The 12,641-nt window shown below is 47.1% G+C and overlaps 1 protein-coding gene across 2 annotated transcripts in view; it reads right to left on the minus strand.

Moving 5' to 3' along the window:
• The window catches only part of RGS20 (regulator of G protein signaling 20), a 235,510-nt gene that overhangs the window by 76,405 nt on the left and 146,464 nt on the right, over positions 1–12,641 (minus strand). The gene's annotated exons all lie outside the window — the stretch shown is intronic.

Here is a 12,641-nt window from a genome sequence, read left to right on the forward strand (position 1 = left end):
GAGGTGAGTATGGAGAGGTCAGGAGGTAGTGGTGAGTATGAAGGGGTCAGGGAGGAGGTGTAAGGTGGTAGAGGTGAGTATGTAGGGGTCAGGGAGGAGGTGTGAGGAGGTAGTGGTGAGTATGTAGGGGTCAGGGAGGAGGTGTAAGGAGGTAGAGGTTAGTACGGAGAGGTCAGGGAGGTGGTGTAGGGAGGTAGTGGTGAGTATGTAGGGGTCAGGGAGGTGGTGTAGGGAGGTAGTGGTGAGTATGTAGGGGTCAGGGAGGAGGTGTAAGGAGGTATAGGTGAGTATGGAGAGGTCAGGGAGGTGTTGTAGTGAGGTAGTGGTGAGTATGTAGGGGTCAGGGAGGAGGTGTGAGGAGGTAGTGGTGAGTATGTAGTTGTCAGGGAGGTGGTGTAGGGAGGTAGTGGTGAGTATGTAGGGGTCAGGTAGGTGGTGTAGGGAGGTAGAGGTGAGTATGTAGGGGACAGGGAGGTGGTGTAGGGAGGTAGTGGAGAGTATGTAGGGGTCAGGGAGGTGATGTAGGGAGGTAGTGGTGAGTATGTAGGGGTCAGGGAGGTGGTGTAGGGAGGTAGTGGTGAGTATGTTGGGGTCAGGGAGGAGGTGTAAGGAGGTAGAGGTGAGTATGGAGGGTTCAGCAGACTATGACATGTCTGTACCTTTAACTGCATGTGACAGGTATGATATGTGATGAGTCCACCTTAGCCAGAATATGGGGTAAGAAAGCGCACGAGGGACATGTATGGGGGTGAAACTGCTGGAAGCTGGCTTCAGATAGTAGGTACCTGGTGCTGAGATGGGGACAGTATCCCTCCTTTTGATAGGCTGGGAGGAGGGGTCTCACTGTGTAGAAATGGGGCTATTCATGCTAGCATCTGAGCATGCTATGCCTCGAGCCCCCCCCCCCTTGCACTGGGAGCAGCTACTGAGACTATACTCAGTAGTACAGACCACTTACATTACTGCTAGCAAAGTAGCCACTGTACTGACAACCTGGCAGCAGCAGGGAGGAGCTCTAGTATGTCACTGGATGGTGGAGGTAAGAATTTACCTTCTTCCGTCTCCCCTACAGCAGCCCAGTAACCCCTGCATTGCTGGCACTGGCCCCAGTACATATACACTGTCAGCTGCTCAGTTACTAGTACTGACCTCTGCTCTTGCTTCAGGCTCGTTTCATTCAGTTTCATTGACTCGTTCTGGCTCCTCCCACTCTGCCCGGCATTTAACCCTGCATCAGGTGCCACAAAGCTGTTCTCGCTCACCTCTCCGCCGCAAGGGGGCACAAGGGCCTGCCCCTCCTAATACTTTCCTATCTCTAGGTGCTCACCTAGTCAGTTTTCCCGCCACCTGCGTGGAGTGCAGTAGTGACCTTCCTGGCCTCTCAGGCTCATTGCGCCCGAACTCGTCCGACTTTTAAAGGTAAGTATTCTCTTTATTTTCTCACAATATTGTGTATTTTGCTCATTTTATGAATGAAAATTACATTATTTTGCTGAAATATGTAGGTTTGTCCAGGGTTGCCTCTTAGGCACACTGCACCTCTTAAGATTTAGTATTTGTTGTTTTACTTGCTTTAAGGTTAATAAATGTGGTTTTGTGAATCAGATTTCCATATTTTCTCTCTTTGTGCATTGTAATGAAGTTCACTGATCACTTTAAGAACATTAGAATTGAGTTAATTAGGTGCTAATGACGATTTTATAACAGGCACCTGTCAGGCGCACCGCCCGAACCTGACGCAGGGTTAAACACCGGACATTGGGTGCTTCGGGCGGCTGCTGTAGCCTGTAACCGGAAAAAAAAATTGCAGATCTTGTGGGCCTATTTTGATGGGTGGGCCTGGAGCTGCAGCTCCACCCGCACCATTGTTAATCAGGCACTGCTCCCCAGGTCGCATACTGTAGAATTACTACAGTGGTGCCGAGGAGGAGGGCGGGGGAACAGGTACGACTTGCCTGGGCCAGTTAAAGGAGCCCAGGTCAGCTGCTCCCCCACCCTATTTCGGTGCCCCTGGGGATAAGCAGTTAGGTGAGAGTGTCGCCAAGAGTAAAGATGGGCATCTCAATTGATGTCACACGACAGGCTGGGAGTGGGGACAGGGCTAATGCAGCTGGGCATAGTGCTGGTAGAGGAGGAGCACTTACTGATGAGCAGGGCAGTTGCAGCCGGGATAGAGGAGGCTGAGAGCAGGGATGATGCCACACATGATCAGTAAGTGTCAATAGCACTAGAACACATGCAGGCCAGGAACAGCGGGACACCCCCCTCTGGAGCTGTCCCTTTGCTGACTGTGCAGCACCGCACATGAAAAAAAAAATTGGTTAGGGAGTGTGGCTACATGTTTTAGATTTAGCCATGCCCCCAGTACCCGAGCCCATCTGAGCTCTCGATGGCCCTGCACATGTGCTGTGATAATCATTTTCGAATTGAATAGCACGGCAGGTCGAGGGAGAGCACATGCTGAAAACAGCCTGCAAAGTGCGCATTAAGTTTACATGCACTAAATTCTCAGCTTTACATGGCTAATTCAATAAGCCCCTAGGAGAATTTTTCAAATTTCAGACTGACATTCCATCCCATTACATGAACACAGACTGCATGGTCTCTCTCTGCAGCCTCACTGTACTGTATCTTTTAATAGTACATTGTCCTTATAGGGTTTACTACCCTGCTGATTGGTCATTCTTGTCGTCACAGATTTCTCTCCAATGTGTCATACTGCAACTAGCACAAATTTCACCCGGGACTCTGTTGCTGGACCAGGTGGAAGAGAGGCCCTCAGAGACTTTGCCTATCTTTGTGGTTTATTACCACCATATATATTTAGCTTTTACATGATTTAGAAATATTACATATTAGTTTTATTTTTCTGTTTCTCTTTCAAAATATACAAGTAGTCAGCAGTGTTTCATTGTTAATACAATGTTGCATCTCTTTTGATTTTATTTATCATTAATCATGCATTTCCTTTATTTTTCATATACAGTATTTACTCTTACACTGGCCAAACTAACAATCATTTAAAAACTATTGGTCCAATGTTGTCTATATGCTTTGCAGTTTGGTATGGCTGCTTAGTCATTTTCCATCACACAGAGATTATATTTCACAGTGACAGTATGACCTAGAAATGACTGTTATGCACAAAATATGCTAGTATAATGACTACATCCATCTACTGTACTACTGTATGTATGCCATCACTGGCCTTGAGGAATGCAATGGCACACTTGCAATGTACAGTACATGTCTGTGGCCAGTTTGTCAATCTTATGATTTGCTTATGTGTAGCTAAAGAAATCCATCAAGTGTAATGATCCAGCAGATTTATTCCATCTGGCCAGTGTGGCAACTACATACGGACTGGGCTCCAGATCATATTGTGAGCTTGGGCTCCCATCATATTACCTATCACTAACATCAGCCACCATACACGTACTGCATTTATTTTCACAGCACCCCTAGGCCAAAAATGTCCTATTAAGAAACTCAGCAAATATTATTATATTAAGTAAATTGTACTTACCTGTCATTATTACCAGTTATTTATATAGTGCACAGATATTCCGCAGCGCTTTACAGAGAATATTTGTCCATTGACATCAGTCCCTGCCCCAGTGGAGCTTACAATCTATTGGCCTGATTCAGAGCCGGACGCTATTTGTGCTCGCTCGTTCAGAAAAAAGGGGTGGCTATTCAAATTAACCGTTCGCTCTTTGCGGTCTGTTCACGCCTCTAGGTCTGAACGAGCGTACAAAACATGCGGTCGTTTTTTGGAAAACTAAGCCCCCTGGCCGCTCGCATCCTACGTCATGTCCGCTATTTATTAGATTAATCGAGTACATCGACCAGCGTATGAACTGCTCGCTATTCTTGTGGTTGGTTTTTCCTATCACAATCTTGCAAGCAGTTCTGACTATAAAATAACCCAGTGACGTGGTCAATGACGCTGCTGTATTAATTATGCACACCCATAAAACGCCCGTTTTGACCTTTAAGCATGCCTGCGTTCGAATCTCCACTCCCCGTTTTCAAGCACCTTCCCCTGTTACCACCCACATATGCATCCTCCTGTCACTCAAAATAGCAGGCATTCGCTATTTAGCGAACAAACGATTTTCGGCCGCACTGACTGGTTCGCGCATGCGTATTACGATCCGTACGCATGCGCAGTTGTGCAAACATCGCTCGGAATGAACGAGCGGCCGCTTACGAGCGGCTCTGAATCAGGCCCTATATTCCCTACCACATGCACACACTCACAAGGGTTAAATTTTGTTGGGAGCCAATTAACCTACCAGTATATTTTTGTAATGTGGGAGGAAGCCGGAGTACCCGGAAGAAACCCACGCAAGCACAGGGAGAATATACAAACTCCGCACAGTTAGGGCCGTAGTGGGTATCGAACCCACAACCTCAGTGCTGTGAGGCAATAATGCTAACCATTACACCATCTGTACTGCCCATTCTCAGTTATGTGGTGGTGGACAGAGCTATGCTTTTTGTCCACATAATTTAGATAGGCAAAACCAGTGCTTATGGCTGCCAATCACATTGACCAAAAATAATTTTATTTGGTACTGGACCATCAACCCATGGCACCCCTGTAAGAGACCTGTGGCACCCCAAGGTGCCATGACAACCAGTTTGGAAACCACTGCACTATACAATTATTGGGACGATTTGCCAATAATCAGGTGATGTTTCTTTGTATAGTGTGTAGGCATGAGCGTTTTGGCGGTCCGCTGATAAAATGATTAAAAAACATCCACAATTGCATTCCTTCAATTATCCGATCAATCGGCCAAGACAGAAAATCTCGGCCTCAATCTTCGAGCAGTATGTGTCCATTCTCGATAATCTGCCCATATTTCCTATATTTACCCATGACTACGTCAACATCCTTCTGGGCGGACATATGCAAAATCAGTGTGTTGTGGCCAAAATCGGTAGCTTCTAATAAAAAAATTACATAATGTTGTATCACAGATATTGGGGCTTTCGATTTGTCGAAAAATCACCCGTTTGTTGGCCCAATCAAAAATATCGGACAGTGTGTACCTAGCTTCATGCCTGTCCAGAGTCTATTTAGCATACACGGGCATTTGTCACACTAGAGATTGTTACCACTACCCACTGAATAAGGTGGAATTACTTTATCGACACATTTAAAAATCTCAGAATGAATCCTTCATCCCTCATGCCATAACTCACTCCTGAAATCCTCCACAGCATCAATTGGCAATGCCATAAATAACATAAGAAGTAATCTGGCTGCAAAGAGCAGTACAAAACTCCTTTGCAGTGTGGCACAGTAGCAGTGATGTGCTCTGTAAATATATTGTAGCAATCACCTTACAAATATTCCGACTTACACGCTACTATTTAAAATCAGCTGTTTTTGCCCATGTTTAGTGGCATTCACATGCTAAGATGACAGCCAGTGTTTCCTGGGTCTTGTGCACTACCTAGAAGTTGACGTCTACACACAGTTTAGTTTGCACACAATTCTTTAAGGCTTCAACCTTGATTGCCTTGTTATACTTTAAATGAACCAAGTTGAAGACAATGTCTCAGGATGCTGTGCGCCTACATTCAGTGACGGAACTTCATCAAGGTCTCCTCCAGGGCATCCGCCCACATTGAAAATGCCCATGTGCTGAGTCTCTAACACTGCACGTGGCTCTAACGTAACAGACAGCACAGATTACAATGACAAGGCACCGTAGGCTGAAGACCCAAGTTTTCAGAATGTGCCCTCTCAGCATCCCTGGTGACAACCCCTGACACTTGGCGTCCGGAGGCGAACACTTCAATTGCCTCCGAGAGTTACATCACTGGCTTGACTCAATGTCCATGGGCTCCTCTAAGCAGCTGACAGCTTGACAATAAATTACAAGTTACTGTTGCAAAGTAGAGGAGGACTATAAACAGGTTTAAATGACACTTGCATAGTGGTCAATAGTGCAGCACTCCTTACACAAAAAATTACCTACATTTAGGAGTTGGCAGAAGAAAACCTCCTTATAGAAAAACTTCCTATAAATTATACCACTTTTCTACCAAATTCCTGGCCCAACCCGGAATTTGGAACATGCGTCTAAACTGGGTCAGACCCAGGACAGACTCCTTTCATACCGTTGCGCTGACCCAAGTTATTCATCTGCAAGTGCCGGTAAATCCGGATCACCCCATGCTGTAAACAGAACACTGATCGTTTGGCCTGAGTTACTCATTTAAACTGCCCCTTAACCCGGTTCCATCCTGTGTCCAACGCTGGTTGCTACCCGGGTTGAATTCCCAGGTCACTGGACCTGGTTTATTTTTTTAGCACCCTTTTCCACTGAGCCACAATCCAGGTAGACTCAGCAATAACCCGGATTATTATGGCAGTGCGAAAAGGGGAATTAATAACAAAAGTCAATGTCTGAAATATGCAAGGCAACCAATCAGCTTTGAGGTTGCTTTTATCAAGTAGAGTCTATAAAACATAGGTATGGGCTGATTGATTGCCGCTGGCACACTTCTCCACTGGCACGCTGGCACACTTCTCCACTGGCACGCTGGCACACTTCTACACTGGTCCACTTCTCCACTCTTTTCACTGCTTCATACATCTACCCCAAAGTTCTGTAAACTTCTGAAATAGAAATGTACCTTTTTGGTTACAACTACTAAAGATACTCTACTTCTGTTTCTTATAAAGTATTTAAAAATAAGAACATTTTGTATCTATGATGCTTTATGTCTCTGTGGCAGCCAGAGAGAAGAATACTGTCCAGGTGGTGGCAGAATGAACAGAACAAATTAACACCAACTTAGAGCAGAAGCTAATGGCCCACAGTCAGTGAGGACATTTAAGATGCAAAAAAATTGAATATTTCAGCAACACATTGTAGAAATCTTTTAACGTTTCTGCGGTAGAAATGTAGAAATGTTTGACCCATGTTCCATTTAAAAAAAGTTACAAATTATGCACAATTCACAGTGTGTTTACTGAAAATGATCAACAGGCACAAATTGCATAAAATAAAACCCAAATAGTTACATAATCTGTTCTAGGAGCACAAATCCATGGTCACAATTTGAATTCTAAGATGCTACAGAAGGGTAAGAGTTAAATGTATGGTATTCCCATCACTGATAGGATTAATTGACTTTATTGAACCAAATATATATGTGGTAGAGGGGTGGGACATGGAGCACCTGTGTATGGATATTTTAGAGGGGTGGGACATGGAGTACCTTTGTGTGGATATGGTAGAGGGGTGGGACATGGAGCACCTGTGTGTGGATATGGTAGAGGGGTGGGATGTGGAGCACCTGTGTGTGGATATGGTAGAAAGGTGGGACATGGAGCACCTGTGTGTGGATATGGTATAGGGGTGGGATGTGGAGCACCTGTGTGTGGATATGGTAGAAAGGTGGGACATGGAGCACCTTTGTGTGGATATGGTAGAGGGGTAGGACATGGAGCACCTTTGTGTGGTAGAGGGGTGGGATGTGGGGCACATGTGTGTAGATATGGTAGTAAGGTGGCATGTGGGGCACCTGTGTATGGATATGGTAGAGGGGTGGGGCATGGAGCACCTGTGGGTGGATATGGTAGAGGGGTGGGACATGGAGCACCTGTGTATGGATATGGGACCTGATTCAGAGCCGCTCGTAAGCGGCCGCTTGTTCGCTCCGAGCGATGTTCGCACAACTGCGCATGCGTATGGGTTGTAATACGCATGCACGAACCAGTCATTGCGGTCGGAAATTGTGTGCTCGCAAAATAGCGAATGCCTGCTAATTTGAGTGACAGAATGAGGCGTTTGTGGGTGGTAACAGGGGAAGGTGCTTGAAAACGGGGAGTGGAGATCCGAACGCAGGCGTGCCAAATGGTCAAAACGGGCGTTTTAAGGGTGTGCATAATTAACAAAGCAGCGTCATCGACCACGTCACTTGGTTGTCTTTTAGCCTGAACTGTTCGCATGATTGCGGTAGGGAAATGCTACCACAAGCACTGCGAGCAGTTCATACACCTTTCGGTGTACTCGATTTATCTAATAAATAGCGGAGATGACGTAGGATGCGAGCGGCTAGGGGGCGTTTTTAAAAAAATAGCGAGCGCATGTTTCGTTCGCTCATTTAGACATAGAGGCGTCAACAGACCGCAAAGAGCGAGCGCTCTATTTAAATATCCGGCCCCTTTTTCGGAATGAGCAAGCGCAAATAGCGTCCGGCTCTGAATCAGGCCCATGGTCCGTGTTGTAGCTAGGGTAATGTGGCCGGTGCCATCACACAGGGCACCGCAGGGCAGGGGGCGCTGTTATCAAATTTCTGTTTATTATCATTCTTGCTTGTAGCTTCCTCTTATTTCATCCCCAGCATCTCCTGGCCTCTCCTATCTCTTCCCTGGCCCTTCCCCATGAAGCCATGGCCCTTCTTTGGGTGCATTATGTCCCTTTGAAAAATGAGGGGGGCGCCAATGCTCTTTGTGGCACAGGGCACCAAAAAGTCTAGTTATGGCTTTGGATATGGTAGAGGGGCGGGATGTAGAACACCTTTGTGTGGATATGGTAGAGGGGTGGGATGTAGAACACCTTTGTGTGGATATGGTAGAGGGATGGGATGTGGGGCACCTGTGCGTAGATGAGAGGTGGGATGTGGGGCACCTGTGTATGTATATGGTAGAGGGGTAAGTCATGGAGCACCTGTGTGGATATGGTAGAGGGGTGGTACATGGAGCACATGTGTGTGGATTTGGTAGAGGGGTGGGACATGGAGCACCTGTGTGTGGATATGGTAGAGGGGTGGGACATGGAGCACCTGTGTGTGGATATCTTAGAGGGCTGGGATGTAGAGCATGTGTGTGGGAGGGGCATATCTATAATGGGTGCAGGGTGTGTGAAAAAACAACAGGCCCCTGGACCAGGGGGGCCCACACCGCACACCCTGCACCCATACTTCCTAATAATTACCTCTCCGAAGTCCCACGTCGGCTGGAGAGGTGCTACACAGAATGCCTGGAAAGTGGCCGCAGCGAACACTTTCCCGGCATTCTGCGCATGCACAGTAGTAAAATCGCCGGGAAAATGGCTGCTGCACCATTTTCCCAGTGTCCTGTGCATGCACAGTAGACTCCGGGCACAGACTAGTGCCTGGAATCTACTGAACCTGTCAGTATGCTGTGGTCCCCGGAGAGAGAGGAGGGGGCCCCGGATGTGAGTGAACATGGGCCACCTCCTCTCTAAATACGCCCCTGGTGTGTGGACATGGTAGAGGGGTAGAATGTGGGGCACCTTTGTGTAGATATGGTAGAGGGGTAGATGTAGAACACCTATGCGTGAATTTGGTAGAGAGGTAAGACATGGAGCACCTGTGTGTGGATAAGTTAGAGGGGAGGGATGTGGGGCACCTTTGTGTAGATATGGTAGTGGGCTGGGATGTAGAGCACCTGTGTGTGAATATGGTAGAGGGCTGGGATGTGGGGAACCTGTGTATGTATATTGTAGAGGGGTGGCCTATGGAGCACTTGTATATATAAATAGTAGAAGGGAGGGAAGTGGAACACCTGTGTGTAGATGTTGTAGAGGGTTAGGATGTGGAGCAACTATTTGTGGATATGGTAGAGGGGTGGGACACGGAGCACCTGTGCGTAGTTATGGTAAAGGGGTGGGAAGCGTGGAGAACCTGTGTGTAGATATGGTAGAAAGGTGGGACATGGAGCACCTGTGTGTGGATATGGTAGAGGGGAGGGATGTGGGGCACCTGTGTATGGATATGGTAGAGGGGTAAGACATGGAGCACCTGTGTGTGGATATGTTAGAGGGGAGGGATGTGGGGCACCTGTGTGTAGATATGGTAGTGGGCTGGGATGTAGAGCACCTGTGTGTGAATATGGTAGAGGGCTGGGATGTGGGGAACCTGTGTATGTATGTTGTAGAGGGGTGGCCTATGGATCACTTGTATATATAAATAGTAGAAGGGAGGGAAGTGGAACACCTGTGTGTAGGTGTTGTAGAAGGCTAGGATGTGGAGCAACTATGTGTGGATATAGTAGAGGGGTGGGACACGGAGCACCTGTGCATGGATATGGTAAAGGGGTGGGACGTGGAGAACCTGTGTGTAGATATGGTAGAAAGGTGGGACATGGAGCACCTGTGTGTGGGTATGGTAGAAAGGTGGGACATGGAGCACCTGTGTGTGAATATGGTAGAGGGCTGGGATGTGAGGAACCTGTGTATGTATGTTGTAGAGGGGTGGCCTATGGAGCAGTTGTATATATAAATAGTAGAAGGGAGGGAAGTGGAACACCTGTGTGTAGATGTTGTAGAGGGCTAGGATGTGGAGCAACTATTTGTGGATATGGTAGAGGGGTGGGACACGGAGCACCTGTGCGTGGTTATGGTAAAGGGGTGGGACGTGGAGAACCTGTGTGTAGATATGGTAGAAAGGTGGGACATGGAGCACCTGTGTGTGGATATGGTAGAGGGGAGGGATGTGGGGCACCTGTGTATGGATATGGTAGAGGGGTAAGACATGGAGCACCTGTGTGTGGATATGTTAGAGGGGAGGGATGTGGGGCACCTGTGTGTAGATATGGTAGTGGGCTGGGATGTAGAGCACCTGTGTGTGAATATGGTAGAGGGCTGGGATGTGGGGAACCTGTGTATGTATGTTGTAGAGGGGTGGCCTATGGATCACTTGTATATATAAATAGTAGAAGGGAGGGAAGTGGAACACCTGTGTGTAGGTGTTGTAGAAGGCTAGGATGTGGAGCAACTATGTGTGGATATGGTAGAGGGGTGGGACACGGAGCACCTGTGCGTGGATATGGTAAAGGGGCGGGACGTGGAGAACCTGTGTGTAGATATGGTAGAAAGGTGGGACATGGAGTACCTGTGTGTGGGTATGGTAGAAAGGTGGGAGATGGAGCACCTGTGTGTGAGTATGGTAGAGGGCTGGGATGTGAGGAACCTGTGTATGTATGTTGTAGAGGGGTGGCCTATGGAGCAGTTGTATATATAAATAGTAGAAGGGAGGGAAGTGGAACACCTGTGTGTAGATGTTGTAGAGGGCTAGGATGTGGAGCAACTATGTGTGGATATGGTAGAGAGGTGGGACACGGAGCACCTGTGCGTGGATATGGTAAAGGGGTGCGACGTGGAGAACCTGTGTGTAGATATGGTAGAAAGGTGGGACATGGAGCACCTGTGTGTGGATATGGTAGAAAGGTGGGACATGGAGCACCTGTGTGTGGATATGGTAGAAAGGTGGGACATGGAGCACCTGTGTGTGGATATGGTATAGGGGTGGGATGTGGAGCACCTGTGTGTGGATATGGTAGAAAGGTGGGACATGGAGCACCTGTGTGTGGATATGGTAGAGGGGTGGCGTTTGAAGCACAGGTTTGTGGGTATCATAGAACAGTGGGAGTAGAGCAACAATGCGTGGATACAGTAGAGAGGTGAGACATGGAGCACCTTTGTGCAGATATGGTAGAATGGTGGGAGGTAGAGCAAATGTGTATGGATAAAGGAGAGGGGACAGTGACTTTAATTTCCCTTCAGATAAATACTAGGCATACATACAAATTGCATGCCAGTCATTATCTTGTCGCTATGGAATTAAGTAACAGAGATAATCAATGATTGTCCAGCAATGTAAACCTCCTATTTTAGAGATCCCATGCACACAAAATTATAGACAGATCAAACTGCTGTTTGATCGAGGATTTATTTAAAAACAACCCAGATTACACAACCTAAATGTTTATACAATCGATTCCGTTGAAGCTTGTAAGTACATCTCTCACTCCGGACCGATTCATTAACTGCATTTCTGTACAGCTGCATGGTGAGGCTATGACTGCAGTCCGATCTCAGCCTCTGCCCATCCTGTGCCCAACGTGGGCATCCCCGCCATGCCAAACACTGACTCTCAATCCAGTTATAAATTCATTATGAATGTCAAAGTATACCAAATAACAACGTACTGTAGCATCTGAAAAACATGATTACCTAATGTGCAGGGCGACCTACTACAACTATATCAAAGGAACCCGCAGTGCGATCCTATGAATCAGGTCTAAGCAACCTGTGGCATGCCCACGCTACTGGAATGGAACTACAAAACCCAGCACGCAGATGGCGGTGTAGGGTAGGACATTCTCACAATAGCTCTACCGTTGCTACATATTTTGCAAAAGTGCTATGATTGCCAGTTAATGCAGCGTCCTTCTAATTACACAATATACTGTTAATTATACTAAAAGACAAATTATTGAAAAAGAGAGTAGAATCTCAGTAAGGGAAGGGTGGTCAGATGAGAGAGGACTGTCAATGCACTAATAAGGCACTACACTGGCATCTGGGAAAATGGGGCATGCTGTCTGCACTGGATGCTTTCACAATGCAGGGAAGAAGTGCTTACAGTGTACCAGAGTCCAGACATACCTGTAGAAGGGCTGCATAGTCCCTGTGTATCAGCAGCAGCCAAGATGCGCTAAAACGAGCGCGACAGGCAATGCTAAACTCACATGTCACTGCAAAGAGGAGAGCAGCAGCCCAAGATGCACACATGCTGGTATTGCCTGCACACTATATCTAAGCATATATATGTAAATGAATAATGCCATCAAATAGAAATATGGC

The sequence above is a fragment of the Taudactylus pleione genome, unplaced genomic scaffold (genome assembly GCF_031769625.1).
Source record: "Taudactylus pleione unplaced genomic scaffold, aTauple2 ptg000093l, whole genome shotgun sequence".
Classification (NCBI taxonomy): Eukaryota; Metazoa; Chordata; class Amphibia; order Anura; family Myobatrachidae; genus Taudactylus; species Taudactylus pleione.